We start from the raw sequence: 20,992 nt of genomic DNA, 5'->3' as shown, positions 1-20,992 counted from the left end.
TTTGGGGACTGGCTAATTCACTTAGCATTATCTTCTCCAACGCCATCCACTTACCTGAAAATGCCATGATTTTGTTCTCTTTTATTGCTGAGTAATATTCTATTGTGTATGTATGCCACATTTTCTTTATCCATTCATCCACTGAAAGGCATCTAGGTTGGCTCCACAGTTAATCTATTGTGAATAGTGCTGCTATAAACATTGATGTAACTGTGTCCCTGTAGTATGCTGGGGTTTTTTTTAAATAAATGACAGTGAAATGCATTATAATTTTTATTACACATATACAGCACAATTTTTCTATCTCTGGCTGTATATAAAGTATGTTGACACCAATTTTCATGTCTTCATACATATACTTTGGATAATGATGGCTATCACATTCCACCATCCTGTTTTTAAGTCTTTAGGGTATAGACCAAGGAGTGGGATAGCTGGGTCAAATGGTGGTTCCATTCCCAGATTTCCAAGGAATCTCCATACTGCTTTCCATATTGACTGCTCCAATTTGCAGTCCTACCAGCAATGTATCAGTGTATTATTTTGAGACAGGGCCTCATTAAGTTGCTTAAGGACTTGCTAAGTTGCTGAGGCTGGCCATGAACTTGGATTCCTCCTGCCTGAACCTCCCAAGCCACTGGGATTACAAGAGTGTACCACATGCCCTGCTTATTCTTTGTATTCTTGATGAGTGTGATTCTAACTGAAGAGAGAGGAAATCTCAGTGCAGTTTTGATTTGCATCTCCCTGATCACTAAGAATGTTAAACATCTTTTTGTGTATTTTTTTGTCTATTTGTTTTTCTTATTTTGAGAAATGTCTCTTTAGATCTTTTGCCCATTTATTGCATGTGTTATTAGGGGGTTTTATATTAAATTTTTTGAGCTTTTTATATACTCTGATTATTAATCTGTGTTCAAAAGAGTAGCCAGCAAATATATCCTCCCATCCTATAGGCTCCCTCTTCATGCTTCTAATTGTTTCTTTTGTTGTGCAGATGCTTTTTAACTTAATGCTATCCCACCTAATAATTCTTGGTTTTATTTCTTTCAAAAAAATTTTTGTTGTCATTCTTTTTAGTTAGACATGACAGTGGAATGTATTTGAACATATCACACATACATGGAGTATAACTTCCCATTTTTGTGGTCATGCATGATAGGAAAGTTATGTCAAATTAATTCAACTGTCTTTCCTATTCTCATCTCACCTCCCCTCTCCCCATTTTCCTCTTTCCAATCCAGTGAATGTCCCCTCCTTTCTCCCCGACTCATCCACCCCCTGCCTATTGTGAGTCAGCACCACATATCAGAGAGAAAATTCAGTATTTGGTTTTCTGGGATTGGCTTATTTTGTTTAGCATGATAGTCTCCAGTTCCATCCATTTACCAGTAAGTGCCATAATTTTATTCTTCTTTATGGCTGAGTAATATTCCATTGTGTATATGTACCACAGTTTCTTTATCCATTCATCTATTGAAGGGCACCTAGGTTGCTTCCATAGCTTAGCTATTGTGAGTTGAGCTTCTATGAACATTGATGTGGCTGCATCACTACAGTATGCTGATTTTAAGTCCTTTGGGTATATAACAAGGAGTAGGATAACTATGTCAAATGGTGGTTCCATTCCAAGTTTTCCAAGGACTCTCGATATTGCTTTCCAGAGTGGTTGCACCAATTTGCAGTCCCACCAGCAATATATGAGTGTACATTTATCCCCACATCCTCATCAACATTTATTGTTACTTGTATTCTTGATAATCACCATCGAGACTCGAGTTAGACAAAATCTCAGTGTAGTTTTAATTTGCACTTCTCTAATTGCTAGTGATGTTGAACGTTTTTTATGTATTTGATGACTATTTGTTTTTTTCTTCTTCTATGAAGTATCTGTTCAGTTCTTGGTTTTATTTCTTGAGCTTTAGGAGTCTCATTAAGGAAGTTGGTGTCTGCACCAATATGTTGGAGTCCCTATTTTCTTCTAATGGTTCCATGGTTTCTGGTCTAATCCCTAGGTCTTTGATCCATTTAGAGTTGAATGTTTTTCAGGAAGAGAGGTGGTGACCTAGTTTAATTCTTCTGTATACAGATATTCAGTTTTCCCAACACCCTTTGTTAAAAAATATGCCTTTTCTCCAACATATACTTTGGTCACCTTTGTCAAGGATCTGATGGCATTCTTATGTGGATTTATCTCTGGGTCTTCTATTCTGTTCCATTGGTCTTCATTTCTATGTTTATGCCATTGCCCTGCTGTTTTTATCACTACAACTCTATGGTAGGATCCCAGCATCTATTTCTTGACTCATTTACTGTATTAAACATGTATTGACTTAATAATTATGAAATAGAATTATTTAGTCCCCTATGCCATCTCTCACATTTATCTCTCATCTATTCAGAATAATTTCAGGCAGGGGGTTCTTCTGAATTTGTAGAACTATCAGCAAATTATATGTATTCTTAAAAAGCTCTGTATGAAGTTGTGATGGGCAGTCAGGATGGATAACCATTGGATCTGATTGTGTCTTCATTATTAAATAAAAAGGCTCAAGAGTGACACAAACATCATCACACTTGCATCCCATGTGAGTCTGATGCCAACGGATGCCATAGAGAAATAAAGGTTTCCATTTTGCCATTCAGCTGAGCTTTGAAGCAATGAATGATTCATCTAAGATCAACCAGCTAAGTGCGAGAATCACAAGTCAGATCTTACTTTGATACCAAGCCCAGTTCTCTTTCCACAGCATCAGATACTATCTTTGATACTGTTCTGCCCATACAGTTTTCTCATCCCTCATTCCCAACACTCCTACGATTGACACTCTTTGGAAACCCACATCTTTTAAATTATCTGTATTTTAGGGCCACGATCATACTTTTCCCTATCTAGTATAAATATTGTGATTCAACACACCCAAACATACTCTCACTAACATTGACAAAGCTTCTATCCCTTACACATTCCTACCATTAAAGCTTTCCTCCTTACATCAACACTGTCTTTCCTACCCTAGTTATCTTTTGGGATGGCTGCAGACTAGAAAACTAACCATGGTAAAACTGCTACTTACAGTCCCCATCCTCATCACGAAACTGTGCCACTCAGCATCCACTTCAGGGTTCATGCTTCACTCCCTGTGCCTGACAATGTAAGACCCCTCTTGCTTCCTCCCCACTTTTCAACACACCATCCATCCTCAGACTTCTGTCCTAATTGCTACACTGAACCCGCCTGTGCAAGGAGTCCCTAATATCTAAATCCAGTGACATGGTTCCTGTTCTGGCCTTATTTGACATCTCTGTGGAATTGGATGCTAGACCCTTCCCTTTCACTTGAAATTGTTCCTCTTGTCCTTTATACTCTTCTCCACATGTCATCTTATTTCCTCATTAGTAATTTTTAAGGTTTCTCACCTTCTTCCTGTCCACAGTGTAATGGTGTTTTCTGAGGAATCTCTAAGGTTTGGTCCTTAGAGATAAGGTTGCTTCTTCTTACTCTGCATAGTTTCTCTCAGAAAAATCACCCACTCCTTTCACATGGAACATCCCACAAATAACCTAAACTGTAGGGAATTCAGAGGATTTGGGAACTGATCAAGGGAAAGCATCTGACCACCGGGGGACAGTCCTATACACAAGCTTTATCTGCATGCCACTTTTGAAAGGTTTGCATGTGGAGGCAAGTCCACACAGCATGGGACCATTTTGGAGGAGGGTAAGGGAACTCTTAGGAAAGTGGGGAGTCTGAGGGGGTCTTATGTGTCTAGGTGATGTCTCTCAGCAGCTCAGCAAAGGGAGACTCTAGGTAGTAGAGACTCCAAAAGCTAGCAGCAACTTGGGGTCTTAACAACCCAGCATTTTTTTCTTATCTAGCAGATGTTGGATGAAGTTTCTCGGTGTATGCAAAAACAGCAGTCTATGATTGGCTAAATATCTGCTTGTTTGGCCTATATTTAAAACAATTGGATATGTAAAAATATGAGTTTGGTACAAGCAGGCTTTTGAGCTCATGAATGTCAGCCTGCTGTGAAGAAATAAGCAAACTAAAGGCCAAAAAGCAAAGGACATTTTGGATTCACTTTTGTCATTGCAGCTCAGATTTCTGTTTGAACCTCAGGAACCTCAAAATTAAACCTGTTATCTTTCTACTAAATATAGTTTCTCTTTCTTTTACTCTACTCAGATTGTGTCGTTGAAGCTAACATGCTGCTCCTTCCTGACTTACAGGCACTCTGATTAATCCATGACTATGGATTAGTTATTAGTCATACTCTGTGTACTTCTTTTACTCCATTTCTTATGCACTTTTTTCCCCATTTTCAGTACCTTAGATCATGACTTCTCTATATTTTGACTAAATTATTGTCAAAAGCTCTTAACTCATCCTCTGTTTCCTAGACCTGCTATTGTTTGGTACCCTCAAACAATCTTCCTAAAATTCAAATATAATGATGCTCTTTGCTTGATTAACACTCTTTTCTTAACTCTCCTTGGTATATAATGGGGACCTGCAGGACAGACCAGGTCCTCTGCTGGTTTTATCAATAAAAAGCTTTTGGAATGTGAACACTTTTCATCAGTTCTCATATTGTCTATGGCTGTTGTTATGGTTTAGATAAGAGTGGCCCCCAAAGATATGTGTTTAGGGCATGGTCCCCAATGCAACTATGTTCAGAGATAGGGATTTGGGGAAGTGATTGCCTAATGAGAGTTCTGACTTTATCAATGGATTGAGATATTGAGGGATTCATAATTTGAATGGAGGTGGTGGGAACCTAGTTGAAGGGAATAGGTCCTTGGGGCATGATCTTGGTGACTGTATCTTGTTCCCAGACTCCCTCCCCCACCCTCTCTGGCTGCCATGGAGTGAGCAGCTTTGCTTGGCCACACCCTTCTGCTATGATGTACTGCCTTACAACATACCAGAAACAATGGAGTCATCTCACCAGGGACTGAGAGCACTGAAACTTTAACCAAAACAAACCTTCCCTCCTGTAAATTGATTTTCCCATGTATTTTGTCATAGCAACAAAAAGTGAAGAGCTGTTTTTTATTCCCAATAGCTGAGTTGGGAATAAAGTAGCTACAAACAAGACCATATGTTTTCATATGGTCAAACATATTTACTATCTGGCCGTTTACATAAAGTCTGTCAACCCCTGGTGTAACGGTAAAGTTGACACCCTTGGATAACCCACAGGACCCCCATGAGGTGGTCACAGTTCATCTCAGTTATACCCTACACCACATTCCCTATCACTCCTTAAAATCACAGCCAGATGAAACAACCAGTAGTTTACAGAATGTATCGAGAGTCTTTACCTTGACTCCAGTGTTCCTGCTCTTTCTATCCAATATGTACCTTTCCTCCTTAGACATTTCTCAGTCACCTATTCATTTTATAAGATTCAAGGACTACCTGTTCTTTGAAGCACTTTCTAAAGCTTTCTGCCATAGTTGCACTGACTTCTTTCTGCCTCACTGTACAGATTTTTATCATAGTACCGACAATTACTTCTCTTGTTAAAAATAGTTTAGTCTACATATACTCAAATGGCAGTTTGGTCAGATACACATTTCTACATTGGAAATCATATTATCTTGATGTTGAAAGCATTATGCCATTGTTTTTAGATGTGTGATACCAGTCTGATTCTTCATACTTTGGATTAAACTGCCTTTTATAATCCAAGATCTTTTTATCCTTAGTGGTTTTGTAATTAATAGCTTTTTTCTATAGATCATTTTTAGGTTTATAGAAAAGTCTAATTGAGCAGAAAGTACAGAGAGTTCTCATACCTTGTTTAACTCTCCCACCACACATGCCCCCATTGGTTTCTCCTGCATTAGTGAGGCATTCATTTGTTTACAACTGACAAATCAATATTAACACATGATTATTAACCAAAGTCTATAGTTTATGGTTCACTTTTGGTGTTATACATTCTATGGGTTTTAACATAGGTTTAATGATATTTATTCATCTTTACAATAATACATAATTTCTCTGTCCTGAAAATCCTCTGTGTTCCACTTATGTGTCCCTCCCTCTCCTGATTCCTGGCAACCACTGATCTCTACTCTCTCCTTAGTTCTTCCTTTTCCAAAATGACCTCCACAGTTGGAGTTATATTTCTTGCCATATCCCTCATTTAGTGATGTACATGTAAGGCTCCTTTGTGTCTCTCTGGATTCATGGCTATTTTTTTTTTTTTTAATCACGGAACATTTCACTGTCTGGATGTACCACAGGGATATATTTTTAACCATTCACTGGTTGAAGGATAATTTGGTTGCTTCCAATTTGGGGCAATTATGAATAAAGCTTTATAAAAATTTGCATGTACTTAAATGTTCAGCTCTTGGGTTAAATACCAGGGAGTGCCATTGCTGTATCATGTGGTAGACATATGTTTAGCTTTGTAAAAACTGTCCATACTGTTTCCCATAGAGAATGTATCATTTCAAATCCCCACTTGTAATGAATAAGAGTCTCACTCCTCCGTATTTCCACCAGTATTTGATGTTGCCAGTGTTTAAATTTTAGTCATTCCAATAGATATGCAGTGGTACCTCATTGTTTTAACTTGCATTTCCCTAATGACGTATGATGTTGAGCATCTTTCCATAAGCTTATTTGTCATCTGTATATCTTCTTTACTAAGGTGTTTTCTCAGATCTTTTGCACATTTTTCAATTAGCTTGTTTGCTTTCTTATCATTTAAATTTACCAATAACCTTTTAGTACTCTTATAATTATCAATATTACTCATAATGAGATCAAATATTTATGAGTGCTTAACAAGTAACTGTGTATTAGTCAGCTTTTTCAATACTGTGACTGAAATACACAACCAGAACAACTATAGAGGAGGAAAGGTTTATTTAGGAGCTCACGGTTTCAAAGGTCTCTATCCATGGACAGGAGACTCCATTCCTCCAAGCTCAAGGTGAGGCAGGACATCATGGCAAAAGAGTGTGGCAGAGGAAAAGAGCTCCCAGATTATCATCGGGAGGCAGAGAGAGAGGTCTCCACTTGCCAAATATAAATATATATACCTCAAAGCCATACCCCTAGTGAAACACTTCCTTCAGCCACACCCCACCTGATTCCAGTTACCACTGAGTTAATCCCACTAGGAATTAATTCATCGGTTAGGTTAAGGCTATAACCCAATCATTTCTCCTCCAAACCTTCTTGCATCATCTTATATGTGAGCTTTTGGGGGACACCTCACATCAAAACCATACCAGTCTGCCCCTGGCTCCCAAAAGTTCACAACCATCTCACAATGTAAAATACATTTTGACCATTTCCAAGAGTCCCCATAGTCTCAACAGTGCTGAGATTGCTCAAGGTTCAAATCCAAAGTCTTTTCTGAGGCTCAAGGCAATTTTGCATTAGAAGCTCCTATAAAATTAAAAGCAACTTACAAGTATCTAATATATAATGGTACAGAATAAACATTTCCATTCACAAAAATAGGGACGTAGATAAAATTGATGGAACCACATGAATAATGAAATTCACCTGGGCAAACAAGTTCTGAAGTTCTGTGTTCAGCATCTAGAGCACATGGCATGATGTCCTCTCCAAAGGGCTTATGTAGCTGTGCCCCTGTGGCCTTGTTGTTTGCAGCCCAAGTAGCCTTTCTGTTGGCTTGTCTCTGTAGCTTCCTTAGGATGAAGTCCCACATTACTGGCATTTCTTAATCTCAGGGGTCTCCACTGCAGCTTTGGCTTCTTCTTCACATCTCCATACCTTGCCTTCTTAGGGAGTGCCTACAGGGACTCCAGCTCTGCTGTACTTTGCCTGGTTTCCAAGGCCTTCCTTTGAAATCTTAATGGAAGCCTCCATGACCCCCTGACTGCAGCATCCTGCATTCCTGCAGAAGCAGCACCATGTGGTTGACACCAAGGTCTGCTGCCATCTCCAGCAGTAGCCAAGCCTACAGGGATCCTGTGTACATGAGCCTCTGAGTGCCTGTGTGGCTGAGAACATTGAAAAAACTTCCTCTGTCCCCCCTCCCCCAAGCAGCATTTCTCCATTGGTCTTTTCTCAAGAGAATTTTCACTTTTACTCCCTTGAGCTAGAGATGGTGTTGTCTTGCCAGCTCCTGAGATGCCCTCAAACTATCTTCCTTATTGTCTCTAGGCAAAGTCTTTACCAATTCTTTAGTGGCAATAATGTCTTTCACAATTGCAACTTCCTTAGCCCCAGTTTTACTCCTGCCTTTCAAGTCCAATTTTTTTCAAATATTTCTGCTCTGCGTTCTGCTCCTGATTATTACAATAAATGTGGTTAAAAGCCACTATCAATATCCATTCCACTGCCTGAATGCTATGCTGCCTAGACATTTCTTCTGCCAAATAAAGAAGTCCATCATTTTTAAAATCAGCCTCACAGAAAGTCTCAGGACAGGGGCAAAGCCAGAACTTAACATGAATGGTCTCTACTCCAAATTCCAACAGAGTCCTCCTTTTCTGAACCCTCATGAATCCTGTCTTCACTGTCCACAGCCCTTTTGGCATTCTGGTCTTCTGAGTTCCCACCAGAATTAGCAATTAAGCTCTGCTTAAAACAATCTAAAGCATTTCCAGCTTGCACTGTTAAGCATCTCAAAATTCCTCTCACCAATTCCAAAAAAACTCAAAAAGCTTCTGAACCACATGGTCAAATTAGTCACAGCAATGACCTCACTTCTCAGTACCAATTTCTGTTTTAGTCAGCATTTTCACTGCTGTGACTAAAAGATTTGACCAAAACAATTGTAGAGGAGGAAAAGTTTATTTGAGGGCACATGGTTTCAGAGATCTTCATCCATAGAAGGCCAGCTCCATTCCTTAGGGCTTGACGTGAGGCAGAACATCATGGGGGAAAAGTGTGTGGCGGAGGAAGCAGCGCACATGGTGATCAGAAAACAGAGAGAGAGGGTCTCCATTTGCCAGACGCAAATATATAACCCCAAAGACACACCCCAATTTCCACCTCCTCCAACCATACTCTACCACTCAGTTAATCCCTATCAGGGGATTAATTCACTGATTGGGTTAAGACTCTCACAACTGAATCATTTCTCCTCTGAACCTATCCTCTCTCAGTCATCCCCTCCACCAACCCATCCCCACCCCTTGTTACAAAATAAAACTCCATGGCATGGTATCATTCAGAAACACCCACTGCTGTTCACTCTGAGAATAATGAAGAAGAACATGAAGAGGAAGTAATGAAAACCAACCCAGGAAAATGGCAAGGATTCTGGAAGTCCACACCCATGCTGTTATGGAGTTCCCTCCTCTCATCTATGGTCTTTGATAACATGATCTTATGTGAAGATTACCTGAGGGCCTTTGGATTCTCTGCCTATACTCAGGAACACAGCTCTTACATCTCCCTTACTGACAACTCAGCACTTTCCCAGAGCCAGTCATGATAAATAAAAAACATTATCCTTTAAATACAGACTAGGAGTAAGATATTGAGAGGTTGCTCTTTGTGATCTTCTTTGAGCTTCTTTGGGCTATCTGTGTTTCATAGATGGAAAAACTGAGATTCAAAGACATTAGTCATCTGCCCCTGAACTAAAAAATGCATGTATAGAGCATGGATTTGAAATGATGACTTTCTCATTCCTTAATCCAGCCTGCTTGCTTCACTGTCTATTCTTTCCCGAAGTTATGCTGGAATGTTACATAAAAATAAATGGCATTTGTTGTCCTCTAATCTTAAATTGGTCACTTCTTCTATGGACAGGCAAAACAGTCACTCCCCACTATGTCCAATACCCATTTTCCCATAAGTAGACAAAATGGATGGTGGGGGACTTTTGTTGAATTCTATTTCAGTAAGGGAACCAAGCCATTTCCTTATCTATTCCATGAAATACAAAAATCTCTATGGTCCCATTCCCTAGACCATAAGCCTCCCTGTAAGAGAATCCACACATCATACATCACTCTATATAAAGCAATCTCTATGAGGAGCACATCTAGCAGATGCTCAAGCATTTTTTATTAAAATGCTGAAATGAACTATTCACATTCCTATAATTCAAGGATGCTATGTTTCATCATCTTCACAGTCAATAATAATAAAAACAATAACGGGAAAACATAGCCCAAATTTCAGTGGCATCTAATTTAATGCAGACTTTATGGAACACTTCAAATAAAAGTTCTCATTAATTCATCTTCCAGTCTGTCAGTTAGCAAATAAGGAAATATTGAGGGAATGGAGGTCTTATTGAATAGTCCAGAATTATGAAGTTCTGTAATATAGATTCAAATTCATGACTTGGTTTCCTTTATTTTTTATTTTTATTTTTTTTAGTTTAACAAATAGAATTTTATTGCCCTGTCTCTGGGCAACATTAATAAGAAGGAAATAGAAGCATCAATGCAAATGTGTTTTATATTTCCTTAAGTACTGACAATTTGTAATAACATCAGGATGAACTCAAAAGATTTTCTCAAAAATCTAGAAAAATTAAACACACCAATATGTTCTTGCTACAAATATATCGTTTATCAGAAACACCCCTTCTAATAAGTAAAACATTGAATTGTCAAAAGTCTCAGGACACAGGAGGGGAGCAGTAGGCTTCTATTTTATCAGATATGATACACACACACACACACACACACATACAAACACACCCTTTCACACTCTCCTGGCTAACCTTTTCTGTTCAATAGTATCTCTTAGAATTACCAACTAATCTATGATTTTAAAACAACAACAGAGAAGGCAGACACAAAAATTACCCATTTTCATGATGTGTTCAACTCCCATACATCTTTGATGCCAGAGTTGGAGGAAAGGTATTGACTACAGAATATGAAGATATCACATGTCAGAATTCTCAAGTACATTTCTAATAGTAAATGCAGAATAATTCAACTTTGGTATTTTAATACAATAGGCCTGTAATTTTAATTTCATTTGAAATAAAAAAAATATTTTGGTCACAGTACTCTTTTATTTCTTACTAAATATAAAGGACCTCAAACATAATTTAGTTTGAAAGATTGCTCACACTCACACACACATACACACCCCTTGAATATATGATATCTTTTCATAAACCTATTTTCTTCACCTATACAATGTGTTTTTAGTACATTGGCCTTGCCATAACAGCATTTTGAATGGCTACATGATATTTAATCATGTGGGTATATCTATGGATTTAACCAATCTCAATATGTGATAATTTGGATATTTCCAGTTTGGGGTTATTTTAAATTATTATTTCTTATCGGTTCTTTTTAGTTGTACATGACAGTAGAATCCATTTTGACATAATTATAAAGCCATGGAATATATCTTGTTCTAATTCAGATCCCCATATTTTCCCTTCCCCTTCCCGCACACACCTTGTTCCCGTCCCTCTATTGATCTTTCTGCCATTTACTTGTGGTTATTTTTAAATGCTTTGAGGAATAAAAATGTGAGGAAACATTTGTACACATTTCACATAGATAAAATTTGAAGAAATAGAATTATTTATGAGAAGCACCTGAGCATATTTAGACAATTGTTAGCACATTGTCAGGATGCCCGCTGGAAAAGGTCACATTCTGCAGAGAGGATGGTGACACTGGATTAGAAAACTTTGATGTATTGGAATGTAGAGCATCTTGGAATTAATAGAATTTTATTTGAATCTTAGATTAAATAGGATTTCATAAATTCATTAAGTATTTTCATCTCATATTTTGTAAATTACCTGATTGTGATTGTTACTAATTTCCCATTGGTTTTGGCCTTTTACTAATTGATAAAGACTCTTCCGTGGGTTCAAATGCAAATCAAAACCACCCTAAGATACCATCTCACTCCAGTAAGATTGGCAGCCATTAGGAAGTCAAACAACAACAAGTGCTGGCGAGGATGTGGGGAAAAGGGTACACTTGTACATTGCTGGTGGGACTGCAAATTGGTGCAGCCAATTTGGAAAGCAGTATGGAGATTTCTTGGAAAGCTGGGAATGGAACCACCATTTGACCCAGCTAGTCCCCTTCTTGGTCTATTCCCTAAAGACCTAAAAAGAGCATGTTACAGGGACACTGCTACATCGATGTTCATAGCAGCACAATTCACAATAGCAAGACTGTGGAACCAACCTAGATGCCCTTCAATAGACGAATGGATAAAAAAATGTGGCATTTATATACAATGGAGTATTACTCTGCATTAAAAAATGACAAAATCATAGAATTTACAGGGAAATGGATGGCATTAGAGCAGATTATGCTAAGTGAAGCTAGCCAATCCCTAAAAAACAAATGCCAAATGTCTTCTTTGATATAAGGAGAGTAACTAAGAACAGAGTAGGGACGAAGAGCATGAGAAGAAGATTAACATTAAACAGGGATGAGAGGTGGGAGGGAAAGGGAGAGAGAAGGGAAATTGCATGGAAATGGAAGGAGACCCTCATTGTTATACAAAATTACATACAAGAGGAAGTGAGGGGAAAGGGAAAAATAATACAAGGGGGAGAAATGAATGACAGTAGAGGGGGTAGAGAGAGAAGAGGGGAGGGGAGGGGAGGGGAGGGGAGGGAGGATAGTAGATGATAGGAAAGGCAGCAGAATACAACAGACACTAGTATGGCAATATGTAAATCAATGGATGTGTAACTGATGTGATTCTGCAATCTGTATACGGGGTAAAAATGGGAGTTCATAACCCACTTGAATCAAAGTGTGAAATATGATATATCAAGAACTATGTAATGTTTTGAACAACCAACAATAAAAATTTTAAAAAAAGAAAAAAAAATAAAGACTCTTTATAAGACTTAAAAATTAGTCCCCTATCAAATATTTTACAATAGTTATTTTGCTAGTTTGTAATTTATCTCAAAGGTTAATTGTGGATTAGGCTATGGAGCTTTTTACATGATCAAATATGTTAATAATTCATATACAACATATGATATATTTTTTGTCCAATTTAAGGCTTAGAAATTTCTCTATCACCAGGTAATGTCTTAAATATATATATTCGACTGTGTTTCACATGGAACTGATTAGTCAATAGAGAACTTCTTGTCTTACATCAAATATAATTTTATCCAAATATGTCAGCATTTTCAGAATTCAGAAACATGAGATCTGGCTAGATTTATTTATGAAGCAAATTAGTGTTTCTGTGTTCCATATAGTTTCATATACTTTCTTGTAAGATTTGTTTGTAGGAAAGAGATGAGGAAAAGAGAGAAATCAGATAGTATATTTGTAAGTGCTTATTGTTCCCTTATGAATTAATCCCTTAACCTATCTATCATTAATTCAGTTCATAGAGTGGATTTAGTGACTCGAGGGAAAGAAGAGAAACTAAAAGGAAAAAATCGTATCATCTCTTCTGACCCCAGATGGATTCTGTGAAGATAAGGTAGAGAGTAAAAGAGGGCTCGGAGGCATTTCTCATTGCCTCTACTATTGTATAAAGAGGGAGAGGGGCTGGGGATGTGGCTCAAGTGGTAGCGCGCTCACCCGGCATGAGCAGGGCTCTGGGTTCGATCCTCAGCACCACATAAAAGTAAAATAAAGATGTTGTGTCCACCGAAAACTAAAAAATAAATATTAAAAAATTATCTCTCTCTCTCAAAAAAAAAAAAAGAGGGAGGCTACTATAGACTGAATGTTTGTGCTCCCCCAAATTCATAGGTGAAAACCTAATCTTCAATATGATGGGTATTAGGAGGTGGGACCTTTGAGAGGTGATTAGGCCAAGAGGATGGAGTCTTTATGAATAGTAATTAGTACCTGATTAGAGAGAACTCAGAGAGCCCCTTGCCCTTCTGCTATGTGAAGGACATAGTGAAAATACAGCCCTCTATAGACCAGGAAGCGAGCCTTCACAAATACAGCATCTGCTGGCCCCTTGATCTTTAATATCTCATACTATAGAACCATGAGAAACAAGTTTTTATTGTTTATAAGCCTTTCAGACTTTGGTATTTTATTATAGCAATCTGAAAGACTAAGACAATGGTAGTCACTTAAATATATCCAGAAAAATTTATGGGGAAGTCTAAAAAGTGTGACACCAGCAGCTGGGCTTATATGACGTGTTTGTGGGAGGCTCTGAGTCTCCCAGATATGACCTTCATGCAGCCATTGGAAATTCAGTAAGAGCCCAGGATGTGACAGACAACAGGGACCAAGGTAGCACTCCTGGTTCCCACAACCTGATTCTGTCAGCTCTGTCCCTGATTCTGAAGGGGTGTGGAGGTACCAAAGACCTACATGGTAGTACTTGTAGTCTAAAAGAAGGTTGGGTTCAAATGAAGATACCCCACAAAAGGTGGGGAATTTGAAACCAGAGGCAAAAAACTATGACTTTTGGCCAGAGTGGATAATGTCATCAAAGTTCCTCAGAAATCCAGCTGGGATCAACCATGCCACAAGTCACTGAAAAGTGATCCACCTTGGTTGTTCATTCCAAATCAGTGACATAAAATGATCCAGGAGACACTGGGTAGCTCCAAGAAACCCACTTCTTCCATCACCACAAAGTCATGACATTTAAATGACCCCACTCCACGCTACTAGGAGAAAAAGACAAATGAAACAATGATCATATACTTAAGCCATCTAAGCAGAGAATAATTTTCTTTAAAAAAAAATGACAGGTTAAACTATTGTAAATAAAAGAGTCTATGGTGTTGAAATAAGGATAGTTATTCCTTCTCTTTACCTTTCCTTCCCACCCATTGGTGTGAGAGAGTAGAAGTGAGCTCATGCAGAAAATTAGGACAGTTACAAAGAAATAAATATTAAATTGCTTTACACATCCCTGTTCATGAGATTGAATTTGTTATCCTAATATGTATGCATCTACAGGTGTACACACACACACACAGCAGACACGCTTTTCTCTCCTTTTTTATTTTTCCAGTTGATTTAGAATGATAACACATTACATTTTCTCAGAAGACAACAAACCTTCATTTTTGAAAGCTTAACTAGTTGTCTCAGAAATTCCCAAGCATCTATGTATTTCAATATCCTTCAAAAGCAGTTGGACATTTTACTTAAAACATCACTTCTACATTTTTATTCACAACTTCCTTGGCAAGTCTTAGTCTAACCAATATAAGTATTCTGCATCTTGGGCTGCCACTATTTATAATTCATATCTTAGAAGGTTTTCCCAAACTTTCCAACTGAAAATTGCATTTCTTAAATGAATTGGACAAGAGAAGAGAAGTATAAACGTTTACCTTATCCCAGAGTGTGATCTAATTCTGTTTTTGAGAGAACATGTAAGCAAGCCCACAGCTGTTGAAAAAGACAACAAAACCTAATAAATTATTTTAAGCGATTTGAAAATATGAAACAATTTTTCCAGGCCCCTTTTGAGTAATCCCTAAATGTATTTATTTCACCTTGAGTTAGACTCAAAGTTGTCCTCAGATATAAATAAGAATAAAAACGAGAATAGTATAGTGGAAGCATTCACTTACTGTGTTCCAAGCACTTTAAATGCCATATGGGATTTATCCTTCCAATGACCTTTTGAAGAGGTGCTATACTTATTCATATTTTAACAGATTAACAGACTGGGACTCAGAAAGAAAAATCAGCTTGCTCAGGTCTCTACCTAGGAAACATCAGATCTGATATCCAATCTTAATTCCCCAAAGCCAGAGCCCATATTTTTCCTTCAGTTTTTCTCCCTAGGACACATTTGAGTTTATTTAGCAATGAAAACAAAAGCAAAGCACTTAGTAACTGGAAATTCACGTTCACATCTACCTTTGCCAAGTCTTTGTCACGTTATCCTAAGCAAATGATATGTCACATGCCTGACTTTAAATGAATCTCATGTTCCTCTTCTATTAAAAAAAAAACAGTATCTATGTCACTGTTTTGAGAGTTTCACTAGATAATATTCAGATAGCACTGAGTACAATGCTTTCCATATTCAATGAAGCCCCTATACATCATAGTGATTATTATTAGTTTTGTATATTTAAATCCACTTCAATTTCAAAGCATGATATAGGTGTAAGAGATGATATTCTTTTAGAAGTAGAACATGAAATAATGAACATGCCCTTCTTAGGGACATATAAATGCACAGATGATGATAAATAAATGTACAAGGCTGCCCCGGAGAGGAGTCCCTTCCTGACTGTCCAAACTTGTGACTTCATGAGAGATCCACTTCACAGGTACTTCAGGAACCTGAGGGTTTAACCTGCCCTCTGTGAATGTCTTCCTAATCTCCTCATGAATCTGAAAAGGTGCAGCTTCTCCAAGACAAAGTCTCAGCATGAATCAGGGCCCTTTGGGAATAGCAGTGGCTGGGATCAGGATGCCAAGCTGAGGGCCACTTCTACCTGAAGCCACCATAGAACTTGCAACCTGCCCAGGTCAGTGCCTGCATGGGCAAAAGGACCCTCAAGGTCCCTTGCTGCTTTAAACATCTTCTATTTAATAATTCAAATAAGCTCATCCATTGAACTTTCTGCAACAACTCTCCTCACAACATCAGTGTCCTGCTCCCCCATTCCTACTGTTTAGAAATCAGAATCTAGAGTTCCAAATAGGCTTCTCTAAATGTTCCCTGCAGAGCTGGCCTAATTCACCAGCTCCTTGGGCCTCAATACTGCAGGAAGACTCTTTTCTCACCACAGGCCAAAGGTGGTTACAGGGCTCTGCTACCATTTTGCCACCTAGAATTCTTGGAGAGAAAGTCCAAGGGTAACATATTGGAAGGAGGGCACACCTGAGCTGGCCCATCCAGCAGTGGGAAACAGCAGGTGCTGTGTCTAGGCCATGGAGCAAGACTACTTACTGGTGAAGGGGGAAAGTGGAGCTCACCCACCCAGATCCCTGGCCTCAGATACCTGCCAGGGTGCTAGGGGAACACAAGGTGATGAGTAGATCGGACGCTCATCTCTTATAGACCTCTCCATGTCTTCAGAAGAAAATATATATAACATATTGTCTTCACAGATGATTTTAAAACCAGCACAGTTGTAAAGACATAAGAATTTATTTTTGAGAGAGAGAGAGAGAAAATTTTTTAATATTTATTTATTTTTTTAGTTTTTGGTGGACACAACATCTTTATTTATTATGTGGTGCTGAGGATCAAACCCAGCGCCCCACACATGCCAGGCGAGCGCGCTACTGCTTGAGCCATATCCCCAGCCCAAGACATAAGAATTTTAAGTGTAAAAAATGGTAAGGACCCATGCATTGCTTTTTATTGGCTAAGACTTTGCCATGTTACTTTGCTTCCATAAGCCTCATTTCCTCTTTTTAAAACAGTGGCAACATTATCTTAGGAGCCAGCCTGTGGTGGGACTTTAGGAACTCAATGAGAAGCTGCTGTTGCAAGGACAGCTGTGATGACTGTCTTCTCAAAGTCATCTATGGCCCTTAATTCTAAGACGAAGGAAAGAGAGAACAATAATCAACCTTTGAGTGGTGAAGAGTTTGTCATTCAAAGAAAAAGCACTTTTTCTTCAACATGTTGCTAGTATAGGATATTGCCTTTACTGTAGATGCCATTTCGTTTTTACATCTTTGCTTTTGACTGACGTGCCTTAATTGTATGTATTCATGGGGTTCAGTGCGATGTTTACACACAAGCTCACAGAATGCATTGATCAAATCTAACCTCCCTTTCTCCACCCTCTGCCCACAAAACACCTTTTCAGTCTATTAATTGCTATTCTGAATTCAGCTTGACCTTTTGTGCTTCCACATTGAAGAGAGATCATGTGGTACTTATCATTCTGATTTCACTCAATGTCCTCCAGTTCGATCCATTTTGCTGCAAAAGACCGAATTTCATTCTTCTTTATGACTGAATAATACTCCATTGTGCACATATCTCACACTTTCTTTATCCAGTCATCCACTGATGAATACTTAGGCTGCTTCCACATCTTAGATATTGTGAATGTTTCCACAATAACCATGCATGAGCATGGTATCCCTTTGGTGTGCTGACCTCAATATATATAAAGAGATACATGGATAGATAGATATAGATACATTGAGAGAGAAAGAGAGAAAGAGAGAGAGAAAGAGAGAACACTTTGGCTATATATACCCAGAAGTGAGAGAGTTGGACCATATGGTAGATCTATTTATACTTTTGGGTTTTTTTCCCCTGAGGAAGATTTTACTGATTCTTTAAGTATAAACATAGAACAGAATATATATCTTTACTTCCACTTCATTCTTTTTTTAATTAATTAATTAATTTTAATTAGGTCTATATGACAGCAAAATGAATTTTGATTCATTGTACACAATTGCATCACACCATATGGGCAGTCATACATGTACCTAGGGTAATAATATCCATCTCATTCTACCATCTTTCCTGCCCCCATGCCCACTCCCCAAACTTCCTTCCCTTTTGCCCCATCAAACTCCTCCATTTTTCCCATGCCACCCCACCTCCCCCATTATGGATCAGCATCCACTCATAAGAGAGAGAACATTGGGCTTTTGGTTTGGGGGGGATTAGCTTATTTTGCTTAGCATGATATGCTCCAACTCTGTCTATTTACCTGCAGATGCCATAAGTTTATTCTTTTTTAATGCTGAGTAATGTTCCATTGTGTATGTATACCACAGTTTCTTTATCTGTTCATCTATTGAAGAGCATCAGGGTTGCTTCCACAGTTTAGCTATTGCGAATTGAACTGCTAAAAACATTGCTGTGGCTGCATTACTATAATATGCTGATTTTAAGTCCTTCGGGTATTGACCCAAGAGTGGGACAGCTGGGTCAAATGGTGGTTCCATTCCAAGTTTTCTGAAGAACCTCCATACTGTTTTCCAGATTGGCTGCACCAATTTGCAATTCCACCAGCAATGTGTGAGTGTGCCTTTCCCCCAACATCCTGGCCAACATTTACTGTTGTCTGTATTCTTAATAACTTCCATTCTGACTGATGTGAGATGAAATATTAGAGTAGTTTTGATTTGAATTTCTTTAATTACTAGAGATATTGGACATTTTTTCATGTATTTGTTGATCAAAAGTATATCTTCTTCTGAGAAGTATATGTTCAGCTCCTTAGCCCATTTATTGATTGGGTTGTTTGTTTTCTTGGTGTTAAGTTTTTTGAGTCCTTTATATGTCCTGGAGATTAGTGTTCTATCCGACATGCGTGTGGCAAAAATTTGCTCCTGAATGTAGGCTCTCTATTCACTTCATTCATTGTTTCTTTTGCTGAGAAGAAGCTTTTTAGTTTGAGTCCATCCCATTTATTGATTCTTGATTTTATTTCTTGAATATTCAGAGTCTTGTTAAGGAAGTCAGGGCCTAATCTGACATGATGAAGATTTGGGCCTACTTTTTCCTCTATTAGGTGCAGGATCTCTGATCTAATTCCTAGGTCCTTGATGCACTTTGAGTTGAATTTTGTGCACGGTGAGAGATAGGGGTTCAATTTCATTTTTTGCATATGGATTTCCAGTTTCCCAGCACCATTTGTTGATGGGGCTATCTTTTCTCCAATGTATGTTTTCAGTGCTTTTGTCTAATATGAGATAATTGTATTTATGTGGGTTTGTCTCTGTGTCTTCTATTCTGTACCATTGGTCTACTTGTCTATTTTGGAGCCAATACCATGCCATTTTTGTTACTATTGCTCTGTAGTATAGTTTAAGGTCTAGTATTGTGATGCCTCCTGATTCACTCTTCTTGTTAAGGATTGCTTTAGCTACTGTGGTTCTCTTAGTTTTCCAGATAAATTTCATGACTGCTTTTTCTATTTCTATGAGAAATGTCATTGGGATTTTAATTGGAATTGCATTAAATATGCATAGTGCTTTTGGTAGTATGGTAATTTTGACAATATTAATTCTGCCTATCCAAGAACAAGGGAGATCTTTCCATCTTCTAAGGTCTTCCTTAATTTCTTTGTTTAGCATTCTGTAGTTTTCATTGTAGACGCCTTTTACCTCTTTCATTAAGTTGATTCCCAAGTATTTTATCGTTTTTGAGGCTATTGTGAATGGGGTAGTTTTCCTAATTTCTCTTTCAGAGGATTCATCACTGATGTATCAAAATGCCTTTGATTTATGGGTATTGATTTTATAATCTGCTACTTTTCTGAATTCATTAATTCTAGAAGTTTTCTGGTGGAGTTTTTTGGATCCTCTAAGTATATAATCATGTTGCCAGCAAATAATAATATTTTGAGTTCTTCTTTTCCTATCCATACCCCTTTAATTTATTTCATCTGTCTAATTGAGCTACCTACAGTTTTGAGGACTATGTTGAATAGAAGTGGTGAAAGAGGGCATCCCTGTCTTGTTCCAGTTTTTAGAGGGAATGCTTCCAGTTTTTCTCCATTTAGAATGATGTTGGCCTTGGGCTTCGCATAGATAGATTTGACAATGTTGAGGTATTTTCCTACTATTCCTAGTTTTCCTAGTGTTTGGAATATGAAAAGGTGCTATATGTTGTCAAATGCTTTCTTTGCATCAATTGATATAATCATATGATTCTTATCTTTAAGTCTATTGATGTGATGAATTATCTTTATTGATTCCCATATATTGAACTAACATTGCATTCCTGGAATGAACCCCATTTGATCATGGTAAACTATTTTTAAGTATGTTTTATATGCAATTCTCCAGAATTTTATTGAGGATTTTTACATCAATGTTCATTGGGGATATTGGTCTGAAATCTTGTTTCCTTAATGTGTCTCTGTCTTGTTTTGGTATCAGGATAATACTAACTTCATAGAATGAGTTTGGAAGGATTCCTTCCTTTTCTATTTCATGATGAACCCCCATAATGCTCCCCATAATGAATCTCCTAATTTATATTCCCAACAACACTGTATAACTTCCTTTTTCTCCACATCCTTATCAATGTATAATTTTTTAAACAGCCGTGTGTATTAGTCAGGCTTTCCTAAAGAAACAGAAACAACAGGATATGTATATATATATATATATATATATCTGTCTCTTATACACATCT

The sequence above is a fragment of the Marmota marmota genome, unplaced genomic scaffold (assembly GCF_001458135.2).
Source record: "Marmota marmota marmota unplaced genomic scaffold, marMar, whole genome shotgun sequence".
Taxonomy (NCBI): Eukaryota; Metazoa; Chordata; class Mammalia; order Rodentia; family Sciuridae; genus Marmota; species Marmota marmota.
Note: the sequence above shows the minus strand (reverse complement) of the source record.